Source organism: Carcharodon carcharias, chromosome 21 (assembly GCF_017639515.1).
Source record: "Carcharodon carcharias isolate sCarCar2 chromosome 21, sCarCar2.pri, whole genome shotgun sequence".
Taxonomy (NCBI): domain Eukaryota; kingdom Metazoa; phylum Chordata; class Chondrichthyes; order Lamniformes; family Lamnidae; genus Carcharodon; species Carcharodon carcharias.
In genome coordinates this window covers 48,031,473-48,043,807 of record NC_054487.1, presented here as the reverse complement: position 1 = coordinate 48,043,807, position 12,335 = coordinate 48,031,473, and the positions used below count along the sequence as shown (strand labels likewise).

The window sequence follows — 12,335 nt, the reverse complement described above, 5'->3', positions numbered from 1 at the left end:
TTGCCCTACAAGTGCCACAGATCCCATGTAGAGGGTACCATGCTAAATAGATACTGGATTAGGGACACTCTGCTCTAAAGCCTGTGAAAACTCTGTGGGCAGCTGTCAGAGAGATGAACAATGAGAGTCATTCCTTTGTCAATGACCATAAGATTCTACCTTTAAGATGAAGCTGGTAACTATGCACTGTTTGTCCAGTAAAGTCAACATGTACACACTGACCTTAAGAAAGAGCACACTACCGCAACCCAAGTTCTGGACTGCTCAATATATATTTCCTGTAGTTTGATTTTTAAAATATGCTTAGAAAACACACACTCCCAGGAGAGGAGGAAGCCTTATTTAGCAGTCATGACAATTTCAGGTTTGAATACAGGTATTTGCAAACAAAGCACATGAGCAACATTCATTATTCAACAAAATTTGTGATTTAATGATAGAACCAAAAGAGAATTGTTTTTGATGGGTCAGGCCCCAGCATTTGTAAGAAAATATCTTGGTTTTCACTTTACTCAATATTTACTTGGCAATTGGTTCAAGTTTTAATCATAATTATGTGGACAGATGCCTACTGTTCCTATATTAGCTCCTGTTAAAAGAATGAATGCAATCAAATTTATCAATTTGTTTCACAGAAATAAGTACAGCTAAAATAATTGATAATACACAAGTTGTTGATAAGTTATCTTGACGAATACTCTTATACAGCTGGGACATTATTGGTAAAGTATCCAATTTATTACAACTCAACAACTTGCCTGAACATCCACTAAATAAACAAACCAAAAAAGAAACCAAGTGACATATAGGGGGTTTCTGACTGCGGAGATGCGCCACATTTATTTTTGCTCAGCTATGTGTGAAAAATCCATTAAGATATTTAGGAATCTCCAACCCAAACTGCTGAGAAATTGACATCTGTCTGTGAGTTGTCTGCAGAGGTGTGCCAGGTCCAAGCAGTTCAAGTGCTAGTCTATATTGAAGTAAAATTATACAGTCTACTAACTGTAGAGCACTGGTAAAGTTTCCAGCTGCTGTCTATCTAGGACCATCTTACCTGTTAGGACACTGACTTGCAGGATTATCTGGAATTGAGTGAGAAAAGTCCCACTTTCAAATTCCGATACCAACCAGGGTGCTGGTCAAGCATGAACAGTGCCCTTTAGCACTCCTGATATACCAAACTCAGATATCAGATTACCAAGTCTGCCACTAAGGGTTAATCGGATCCTGAATTTCTACTGGTTTGCATGTTTCCACTGATTCCCCAAACACATTGCTAATCTAACCCCTGGAGGATAGTCACTAATAGGCTATTAACAACTGACAAGCACTGGCCCTAGCCAGCAGATACTAGGAGCACTGCAAGCACAAAATTTAACATGAAATGTGAGAGGTCACAGAAGGTTTGGAGGCAAAAGGATAATTAGAAGTTATTTTGTTTAAGTCAGACAAGACAACACACTGATGTGGGGTAAGTGTAAAGTGTTCATTATTTTGTATTATTGCTCAAAGCCAAGTTTTACTGATTGAACCATCTGATTATAACTGATTGTTCATCCACGGTGGTTGACAGGGCCCATCTCCCGCGCATCTGCCCTCACACCTTCCTCTCCCTCCCAGAACCATGATAGGGTCCCCCTTCTCCTCACTTATCACTTCACCAGCATCCACATTCAAAGGATCATCCTCCGCCATTTCCGCCACTCCAGCATGATGCCACCACCAAACACATCTTCCCTTCACCCCCCCAGCGGCTTTCTGCAGGGATCGTTCTTTCTGGGACATCCTGGTCCACTCCTCCATCACCCCCTACACCTCAACCCCCTCCCACAGCATCTTCCCATGCGACCACAGAAGGTGCAACACCTGCCTCTTTACTTCCCCCTTCCTCACCATCCAAGAGCCCAAACACTCCTTTCAAGTGAAGCAGCACTTCACTTGCACTTCCCTCAATTTAGTCTACTGCATTCGCTGCTCCCAATGCGGGCTCCTCTACATTGGAGAGACCAAACACAGACTGGGTGACCACTTTGCGGAACACCTTCGGTCTGTCCACAAGCATGACCCAGACCTCCCTGTTGCTTGCCATTTCAACACACCACCCTGCTCTCATACCCACATGTCCATCCTTGACCTGCTGTAATGTTCCAGTGAAGCTCAATGCAAACTGGAGAAACAGCACCTCATCTTCCGACTAGGCACTTTACAGTCTTCCAATTTGATATTGAGTTCAACAATTTCAGATCATGAACTCTCTCCTCCAACCCCACCCCCTTTCCGATCCCCCTTTTTTCAATAATTTATAATTTTTTTACAAATATATTTTTCTTCTCCCACCTATTTTTAAAATTTATTTCAATCTGTTGTTTCATCTCCACCTTTTAGACCATTTCAATCCCTTCCCCCCACCCCACCCCCACTATGGCCATCTGCCACTAGGTTGTCCTGCTTGCTACCCTTAATGTCCCCATTAGCACATCCTTTAGATATCACCACCGTCAACACCCCTTTGTCCTTTTGTCTATGACATCTTTGGCAATCTTTTCTTGGCCTCCACTATCACTGGCCTCCTATCGAGCTCTACTTGTCCCTCCCACCCCCTTCTACCAGCTTATATTTCATCTCATTTCTATATTTTTTAGTTCTGATGAAGGGTCATACGGACTTGAAACATCAACTGTATCCCTTTCCGCAGATGCTGTCAGACCTGCTGAGTTTTTCCAGATATTTTTGTTTTTGTTCTAGATTTCCAGCATCTGCAGTATTTTGCTTTTATCTAATTATAACTGTTGCTCTGTTGTTTCAAAATGCTTCACAGAGACATAATCAGAGAAGAAATTGAACATGGAGCCAAAGGAGGTGGTATTAGGAGGGATGGCCAGAAGTTGTCACAGAGGTAGGTTTTAAGGAAAGCCTGAAAGGGGCAAGGAGAGGTAGAGATTCAGAGGGGTTTAAGGGAAGAAATTCTAGCACATGCTAAAAGGCACAACTGTCAATAGTGGGGAAAAGATCAGGGGTAAGGTTGCACTGAAGATCAGAGTTCAGAGGATTGCAGAGTTCAGGGGTGAGGTTACAGAAATCGGATGGGGCAAAGACAAGTATCTCAAATTGAAGGTTTTGACAGAATGGTGGAGGATGGGAGGCCAGCCAGGAGAGTATTGGAATAATCAATTTTGAAGGTGACAAAGGCACAAGTTTTAGCTGTAAATCTGCTGATACAGTCAGTGTTAGAGTAAATGATTTTTGTGATGGAGAGGATGTGGGCCTCAGTAGCTCAGGGTCAAGAACAATGTCGAAACTGAACAGTCTGGTTCAGCCTGAAATAATGGCCTGGGAGATGGTGGAATCAGTGACGACCTATGGGATTTATAATTGGAGCTGGAGGCTATCACTTCAGCCTTCCCAAAAGAGAAAATTGCATTAATCAAAAATGTAATATTGATCAAGCAGTCTGACAACACAGAGACAGAGACAGTGCTGGGGTCAACAAAGATTGCAGATGATGTCATCAAGGAGCAGCAGGTAGCTGAGAAAGGAAACGGGACAAAGATAGATCCTTATTGTCACTGGAGATATTTGTTCAGCAGTAGAAGAGAAGTCATTGCTGGAGATTCTCTGGTTACAACTGAATAGGTAAGAATGGAACCAAACAAGGACAATCCCTTAAAAGTGGAATAACAGAGAAAAAAATACAGGAGAATGATGATCTGGTTGATCATATCAAAGGCTGCAGGAGTCCAGGAAGGAAAGGTTGCACGCTCTTTTCCTCCAACCACTTCCTTTTTTCCAGAACATGTAACTCATTTGGTGTACACTAAAGGGTGAAACCATTTTGTATGATCCAATTGACAGCAATAGATGCAATGCAACTCTGATATGGGTGACTACTCATGTGCCTTCAATCTTTCACGGTAATTCCGTTTTACTATACAGCTTGCAACTTTGTCTTGACCGACTCATTCTATATAACATGGTCCTACTGTATGTTATTAGACAACTAGATTTTACATTCTATCCAATTGGTTATTCACATGCAATCCTATTGGCAAGATTTTCAAATAGTTACTCCTAAGTCATTACTTGATATAAATCATCTGGTATAACAAAAATGCATAGAAAGGTGCAATCCATTCAAATAAAATGCTTTTAGAAACCTGCGAGCACGAGTATTTTTGAACAAACCTTTCAAAATCTGAATTTGCACGTTGCACAGATATTTCAGTATGAAGACCCCTCATCCCCCCAACCCCATAGCAACATTCCCAACACTTAACAACAGAAGTCAAATAATTTCCAAGTCATAGTCTACTACTTAACAATAAATTACATTCGCCACCGCCCCCATCTTCCTCAAACAACAGAATCTAGGCTACATTTTGTCTGCACGATCACTAATGACTAGACTAATTCATTATAAAAACGTCTAGCAGTGCAACAGCTTTACCTGAGGCTGAAGGCAGACCGTCACACCTGGAAACACGCAAAACCAACGAGCCTTTTCCCTTAAACAGCGCACGCGTGGACACCCGTCGCCGTTCACAACAAATAAAGATGTCACTCCACGCTGTGCGGCCTGCTGTTTCCCAGCCTTCTTTCCGAAAAACATTCAAACCTCTCTTCCCGCCGCACCCCCCCCCCCCCCGCTCTCCGCAAGCACACAGCCTGCTGCTGGCGCGCGCTCTCCGGACAAGGTTCGGAATGGAATGCAGGCAGTGGATACACCGCTCGCGTTCCTGTTACAATTCCGCCCAATAAATATAATGTAACACAAGGAGTGCAATGACTGCTCACTTCCGGGTCACCCTCAACCCCGGAGACAAAATAGCAACAGTTTGCAAGGTGATATTGGTCCTCCGGCCGTAACCATCGTCAGCAGAGTCGACTGTTTATTTGTGCGCTTTGGCTGATTTTAATGTTACCAGCAGGTAGTGGTAGCAATGAGCAGACCAAGTGCTGTGCCTCGGCTGAGATATTAAACCTCTAAACATGAACTGAGCTATGGCCTGACGTTTCGAGTCCTCATGACCCTTCAACAGAACTCATGAGGACTCGAAACGTCAACTCTTTTCTTCTCCGCCGAGGCTGCCAGAGCTGCTGAGTTTTTCCAGGTAATACTGTTTTTGTTTTGGATTTCCAGTATCCGCAGTTTTTTGTTTTATCTAAGCTATGGCCTCTCGGATCCTGAACCCAGTCATTGACTGCTCACCAAAATTACTAAGTACCTGGACTGTTTCTACTTATTTTATTCTTTCCAACCAATATCCTAATTTAAACCACAAATGTAAACAAGTGTCTGCTAATAGTAAGATAAAAGCAAAATACTGCGGATGCTGGAAATCAGATAGAACAGAAAACGCTGGAAAAACTCAGCAGCTTTGAAAAAGTCAGACAGACTCGAAACGTTAACTTTGTTTTTCCTGTCCCCACAGATGCTGTCAGACCCGCTGACTTTTTCCAGCATTTTCTGTTTTTGTCTAGCAATAGTAACTCTACACATATTTACAGTGGAGGAGTTTTTCACGTATCATACAAATCCAAATTATTTTAATTCACATTCCACATATATTTAAATAAGAATGTCACTTAACAGGTGCACGTATCTTAGGCTCAAAGAGGTAAGAGAAAGCTTTAAAAAGTATTTTACTTTAATTATACCGAAAATAGTTTTAAAGATTCACTAATGAGTGTGAAGTATCAGGGACCAAACTGCAAAGAATGATTCTCCAGTTCCATGGTTGTCAGAGGGTATCCAATGCCTGTTGTTACAAGGCTCCTATTGTGAACCAAAGGAAAGCTGAGCGTGACTCATACATCCCTAGGGATGGTATCAATGGATTCGCGTCAGCCCAGAGGAGAAAGACCACCAGCTGGCTATTTGTAAAAGCGCACAAAAACTGCAGACTGTCTGTTGCTAAGAAGACATTATCTGAATATGAGCCACTCCCAGGTACTAGACTGAATTCCAGTTCTGTAAATATCAGTGGAAAAATTCAAGCCAAGTATTAGAAAGCCTTTCTTGGACTCTAAGCTAATGGCTCTCTGCTCAGCCACTGCTTTCTAATTTCAAACCTATTAATTCCCCATCCTCAAAGGCTCACCCCTCTCCCTCTTCAATTATCATCTCATTTCTAACTTCTTTTTTCTCTCTAGGTTTCTCGAATGTGTTACAGGCATCCTGGAATATCTTGACATTAAAGGTGCTATAAAAATGCAAATTGTTTTGTTGTTGTAACATCCCAGTTCAAATTTCTTCAGTCCTGATAACATTGCTGAGGCTGCCCTGGCAAAAGTCACCAAATTGTGCAGCTGAGACCATGATGCATCATCTTTCTGCATCTTTATCAACATGATTGACCACTTTTCCACTCTTACCTATCCCAACATAGCCAGCACATCTCCAGCAATGGTTTCTCTTTCTGTATGATTGCTTCTGTAGCGCCTCACGTGCTATCCCTGGTTCTCCCTTTATCTAAATGTGTGTCTCAGTGACATCATTTGCAGCACAGGGTAGCTTCCACATGTATTATGATAAGATCAGATATTGCTTCTGTTGTCCTACAGTCACCTCCATGCTCAGAACTCCTGACTAATATTAAGTTATTGATGAATGAAAATTTACACCAGTGGAACATGAAGACTGAAACAAACTAGTTCTTTGCCCTACTATCCCTGTCTCTGACCACATTCTGAAATTGATTCAGGCCATGCAAAACCTTTGTCTCCTGTTTGCCAGAGATTTTCAAATCTAAATCCCATCTCTAACCAGGAATATCTAATTCCAACTCCATAACGGTCCCACCTCTTTGCCTATCTCATCCCACTGTTGCTGAAACCTTTACCCCTGCTTTTGTCATATAACTCAATCTCACTAATAACCTCCTTGCAAGCTTCTCGTCATGCTCTCTCCATGAGCTCTAAGTCAATCAAAACATAGCCACCCACTTGTTATCCTACATAATGACATTATTAACCCCAATTGCACTGATACAAGCTCACTCATTGTGGGAAACAGACAAAATCAGCATTCTATGCTGCAATATTTGACCATATCTGAGTTTAATTTGATCAATATTGTATTAACATACAATGTCCTGATCAATGTAACTGTCAATGTGAATTTCACTTGCAATGTAGCAGCATAACAATACAATAAGTATGTCATGGAGCCAATAGAATGCACAAGATAAAATAATTTTAACGAATGTTGCTGGCAAAATGGGAAAGTTAATTGAAGTATGAGCTTCAGTCTCATGCTCAAACAACAATAGTGTGTATTCACATAGTGCCTTTAGTATGATAAAACATCTCGAGGGCACATCACAGGAGCATTATAAAGAAAATCTGATACCAAGCCACACAAAGAGATATGAGGGTAGATGACCAAAAGTTTGGTCAAAGAGGTCAATTTTAAGGAGCTTGTTAGAAGAGGAAAGAGAAGAGACAGAGAGGATCAGGGATCAGAGCTTAAGGCCTTAGCAACTGAAGAAACAGTCACCAATGGTGGAATGATTAAAATTGAGGATATGCGATTGAAGCTAGAATTAGAGGAGAGCAGATATCTTGGAGGTTTGTTGGGCTGGCGGAGATTACAGAGATAGAGAGGGGTTTTAATCTTTAATGCTTTAATCTTTAATACTTTAATCCGTTCAAGATTTCTTGTTCCAGCAACAAATATAATAGAATGTTCGTTACAATTCTTAGGCCAGGATTTTCCAGCCCCATTGTGGTGGGACACACTGCGGCAGATTCGGCGGCCCAGCCAAAAGTCCATTGACGAGTCTGGTGGCAGATGGGGCTAGAAAATCCCGCCCTTAGTAATTAAATTGAGGCTTGGGCCTCATTTAAATCTTGCCACTGAGCTGCGAATACCAAATGAACAGCCTAAGGCAACTCAACAGTTTTGGGCCTCAGAAATGTCAGTCAGCCGGCACGCTGGTAGCAGCTATAGTTTGATGTTGGGATGACACGAGACAAAAGGCAAGGATGAATAGAATGAGCCAGCGATGTTAAAATTAATCCTCTGCAGTGACTCAATACTTCATTATTCGTTAAATGCAAATAAATATGAAACAATTTCCCCTGGTGCTATTGGTAGGCTTGTGTCTGTATTATTGTCCATCTTAAAATATACATAAAATTAACTTTTGTGGGTGCAGTGCCACAATTCTAAGGACTTTGAAAATGTCACCACTCCCAAAATACAAATACTTAACTCCAGACAAATTATGAAGGATTTTTAACATGTTCTCCTCCATTGCTCCAAATACAAATGGGCTTAACTGATTATTCTCTTTTTTCATTCTCAGAACGTGGGTGTCATTGGCATTTCCAATGTTTATTATGCAATCCTAGTTACTCTAATGTAGCTAAGTGCCTTGCCAGACCACATTCATCACATTCATGTAGAACTGGAGTCACATATAGTCCAGACTGGGTAAGGATGGCAGGTTTTCTTCTCAAAAAGAACATTTTGTGAACCAGTTGGGGTTAAGCAACAATCTGAGAGCTATTTGGTCACTTTTACTGATTAGTGTTCTTTTTTATATTTCCAGATTTTTCTCCTTAACTGAATTCAATTTCTCAAGCAGCCACAGTGGGATTTGAATTGCCTTCTCTGGATTACTAGTCCAATGTAACCATCTGCGGCACAGTATGGATTTATCCTAGCAGGACAAATATGGCAGTCCTCTCAAAGTCCCCAATTTTGTTACAACTCATCCAAACAGAGGTGACTTTATTGGCTTGGACAGGATGGCAGGATGAAAAATGGTCACATACCCAAGGACTTTCTGTATGGTGAGGTAGCTGGAGCAAGATGACCAGTGGGACATCCAAAGTTCCGCTTTAAGGAAGCTTGCAAGCGTGACATGAAGGCCCTGGACATCGATTATCGCACCTGGGAGTCACTAGCTGGTGACAGAGGAAAATGGCGACACATCCTGTGGGCTGGCATGCACCACCATGATGACCAGCGGCTGCTAGGCAACAGACTTCAACCGAAAACAACAACCCACAATGACAGTTTGTAGCTTCATGTGCAGCACTTGTGACAGAACCTCTCTCAAGCATTGGTCTCTTCAGCCATCAGCAAGGTGCGCCATATGATGACATCACATCTGAAATGGATTTGTTGATGGCTGTGTGTCCATCATCCTTTATAGATGGAGAGATACTGGAATTGAGCAAAATCAGCTGGAATACTATTACAGTCCATATACATTTAATGGATTCTGTCATATTCCTCTTAATATGATCAATTTGCCCCTCTCTCCACTTTTCTTTCCTGATTTTATGGCTCACATTTGTGTTTTATGTAGTACATTTTGACAAACAGCAGGTGGCACTCCTCAGCCTAGAGTTGCACCAGCATTCCACAAAAATCAGGTCTCCTCTTTGGGGATTTGGATTTGACTGTAGTTAATTCCTGAAAACATTTTTTTTAAGTAAAGGTTTTTATCTAGGGTTTACTCCTGAGGCAAGCTAAAAATTGTTAAACTCGGAAACAACTCAGGCCTCAACAGAAAGTGAGTGAACTTAATTAAAGATTTCTTTAGAATTTCTTTAATTATTTTGTGTATTCCTTTAATCCTCAGTTACCAATTTAACAACATATTTCTGCACTATTGCAATAAAACAAGTACTCAGTTGTGTAATTTTTTTCAGGTACCATAGTATACAGCTTATGTTCCCAGGCTACCAATTCAAAAACTTGGACTGATAATCTAGATGAGTTAAATCCCACCATGGCATTTTGAAAATTTGAATTCATTCCAAAAGATAATCTGGAAATGAAAATGTCGGTATTAATGAAACTGACCACAAAGGTGTCGGATTGTCAGAAATTGTTCTTTAGGGAGGCTTACCTGATCTGGCCTACACTGATTCCAGACCCACACCAATGTGGTTGAAATGTAATTGTACTAGCCCACAGTATCAAACCACTACAATGGACTGTTGCAGTTCAAGGAGAAAGCCCACCAGCATCATCTTCTCAGGGTAACTAGGCTTGGGCAATAAATTCCAGCCTTGCCAGCAAGATCCATATCCTGAGAAGGAATAAAAAAAATTATCAAAGTTACAGGTTCCCAAACTGTCCAGCAATGCCTTGATTTTAAAATTATCATTTTTATTTCCAAATCCCTCCTTGGTCTTATCCTTCTATCTCTGTAAACCCCTCCAACTTCTGAAACCCTCCAATTCTGACATCTTGCACATTCAAGATTTTCATTGCTCCACCACTGAAAAGAAAACTTGCATTTATATAGTGCCTTTCACAACCTCAGGATACCTCAAAGTGCTTAGAGCCAAGGAAGTACTTTTTGAAGTATAATTATGATTATAGTGTAGGGGCAGCAGCAGCAAATTTGCACATGGCAAACTCCCAAAAACAGCGATTTGTCAATGAACAGTTAATTTGATTTTTTTTTTGCAATATTGGCTGAGGGATGGATATAGACCAGGACACTGGGAATAACTCCGCTGCTCTTCTTTGAAATAGCGTCATGGGATCTTTAACCCCCACCCAGGAGACAGGGCCTTGGTTTAAAGTCTCATCCAAAAGACAGCACTTCTGACAATTCAGAATTTCCTCAGTATTGCATTGGAGTGCCATTGGCGACCTGCTTTCAGCCACCTACCTCCTCAATTCTGAAATTATCTCCCAAACCTCGACGGCCTACCTCTCTCTCCTCCTTTAACTCATTCCTTGAGACCTACCTCTTTGACCAAGCTTTTGGTCATCTGTCCTAATATCTTATGTGACCCAGTGTCAAAATTAGTTTGAAAACACTCCTTTAAAGCACCTTGGGATATAAATGCAATTGTTCTTGTATAGTGATGTGCTAATGATATGCTAAGGTTTACCAAGCTCACCACTGAATTGCACCATCAATCATGAAGTTTAAATAAAACTGAAGTCCTAGCTACAACAGCACAATAATGCTTTCTTTTTTTCCCCGACTTATTTAACTGGTCAAGTGTGGTAGTTATTGACGTAACTAACCCATTTTTCATATTGTGAATTGGAAGGAACGGTAACATGTTTGTCTTTGCCTCCTGCAGTACTCTACCACTTGGCATCAAGCATATTTGAAGGATTTACAAGCTGATAATCAGCCTGTTTGGCCATGCTATAAACGCACTTTCAAGTCCTGAAGTGGGACTTGAACCTGGAGCTTCTGGGACAAAGGTAGATATGCTACCAATGTGCCACAAGACCACCTGGATATACATATATGGATAAAAAAAAATTCATTAAAGCAGAAACAGCGCACAAAATTTTTAAAAAAATGTATAAGTGCCTTTGGAGGAACAAAAGACATATTTTGGGCCAAAAATTTCCATCCTGGGAAACATTGTTTCTTTTCCTCCCCAAATTTCTACCTTTTTTTCTTGAAGGTGCTGACTCCTGCCAGGATTGAGTTCCAAAGCATTGGCCCTTCAGTACCACACCAAGCAACATTTGGATTGAACCCTGGTTGATATTTTCCATTTCTAACGGCGTGTTATAGCACTCCCAGCTTCTCCAGCTGCCCTTAGCTAACTTAGGAAACCAGCGATTGTGCCTTTATCCGCCGTACCATTAAGGCAGTGGAGATTGTTCCCTTGTGAAAACTTACTATATAGGAAATAGGAGCAGGAGTAGGCCATTTAGCTCCTCAAGCCCACTCCGCCACCTAACCAGACCATACTGATCCTCTATCTCAAAGCCATTTTCTGATATATATGTCCTAGTCCTCCTCTCCATTGCAGTCTAAACCTAATTTAGTAACAGCCAGTGATGCAGGGATAGAAGCAATATGATCACAATGATTCTAGTCGTTGTACCTGACCCTGGCAGTTACAACTTGAGTTTTAAAAAAATTCAAATGAAAATAAGCAATGCTTTAATTATTTTTAATTTAAAAACTCATTTTCTAAAAAGACTTTATCAGGTTATCTTTAGCAAAAGGCAAAGTTATGTTTGCTCAGAACTTACTTTCATTCACCTCCTGTGTCAAGATCAGGATCAAAATCATAAATGAACAAAGCACACAGTGCATGACAGAATACAAAATATGAAGCCGAATAATAGATATGTTGCTTTAAATCAATTATCAAGTAAAATATGTTTTTTTAAACAACTTTAAGATGTTATACTGTTGAACTGTATCCAGTAAGCTGCGAGTCCTATAGTTGGAAGTCCCTGATAAGAAGATATTTTAGCCAACATCTGTTATAATCCCAAGTAGTAAATAATTTAACTTTCCATATGCTCTCATACTATAACTGAATTTTTTAAGCCTAGTCCTTAAATAGAAAGGAAATTATTTTGAAATACCTACCACAGAAAC

The 12,335-nt window shown here is 40.8% G+C and overlaps 1 protein-coding gene and 1 long non-coding RNA gene across 5 annotated transcripts in view; one reads left to right on the top strand and one right to left on the bottom strand.

Annotated features, from left to right (window-relative positions):
• Positions 1 to 4,788, bottom strand: part of borcs5 (BLOC-1 related complex subunit 5) — a 94,090-nt gene extending 89,302 nt beyond the window's left edge. For all 3 annotated transcript variants that reach the window (XM_041215911.1, XM_041215910.1, XM_041215909.1), the window contains exon 1: positions 4,448 to 4,788. The gene's annotated coding sequence lies outside the window, so the exon portion shown is untranslated. The remainder of the gene's footprint in view (positions 1 to 4,447) is intronic.
• Positions 4,789 to 4,811: 23 nt separating this feature from the next.
• On the top strand, positions 4,812 to 10,931 carry LOC121293156. Of its 2 annotated transcripts, XR_005946445.1 has the most exons (4): positions 4,812 to 5,950; positions 6,154 to 6,200; positions 8,310 to 8,437; positions 8,556 to 10,931. It is a non-coding gene; the product is annotated as an uncharacterized LOC121293156 (long non-coding RNA). The 2 variants fall into 2 exon arrangements; XR_005946446.1 differs by lacking the exon at positions 6,154 to 6,200 and having other exon boundaries at positions 4,839 to 5,950.
• Positions 10,932 to 12,335: the final 1,404 nt, after the last annotated feature.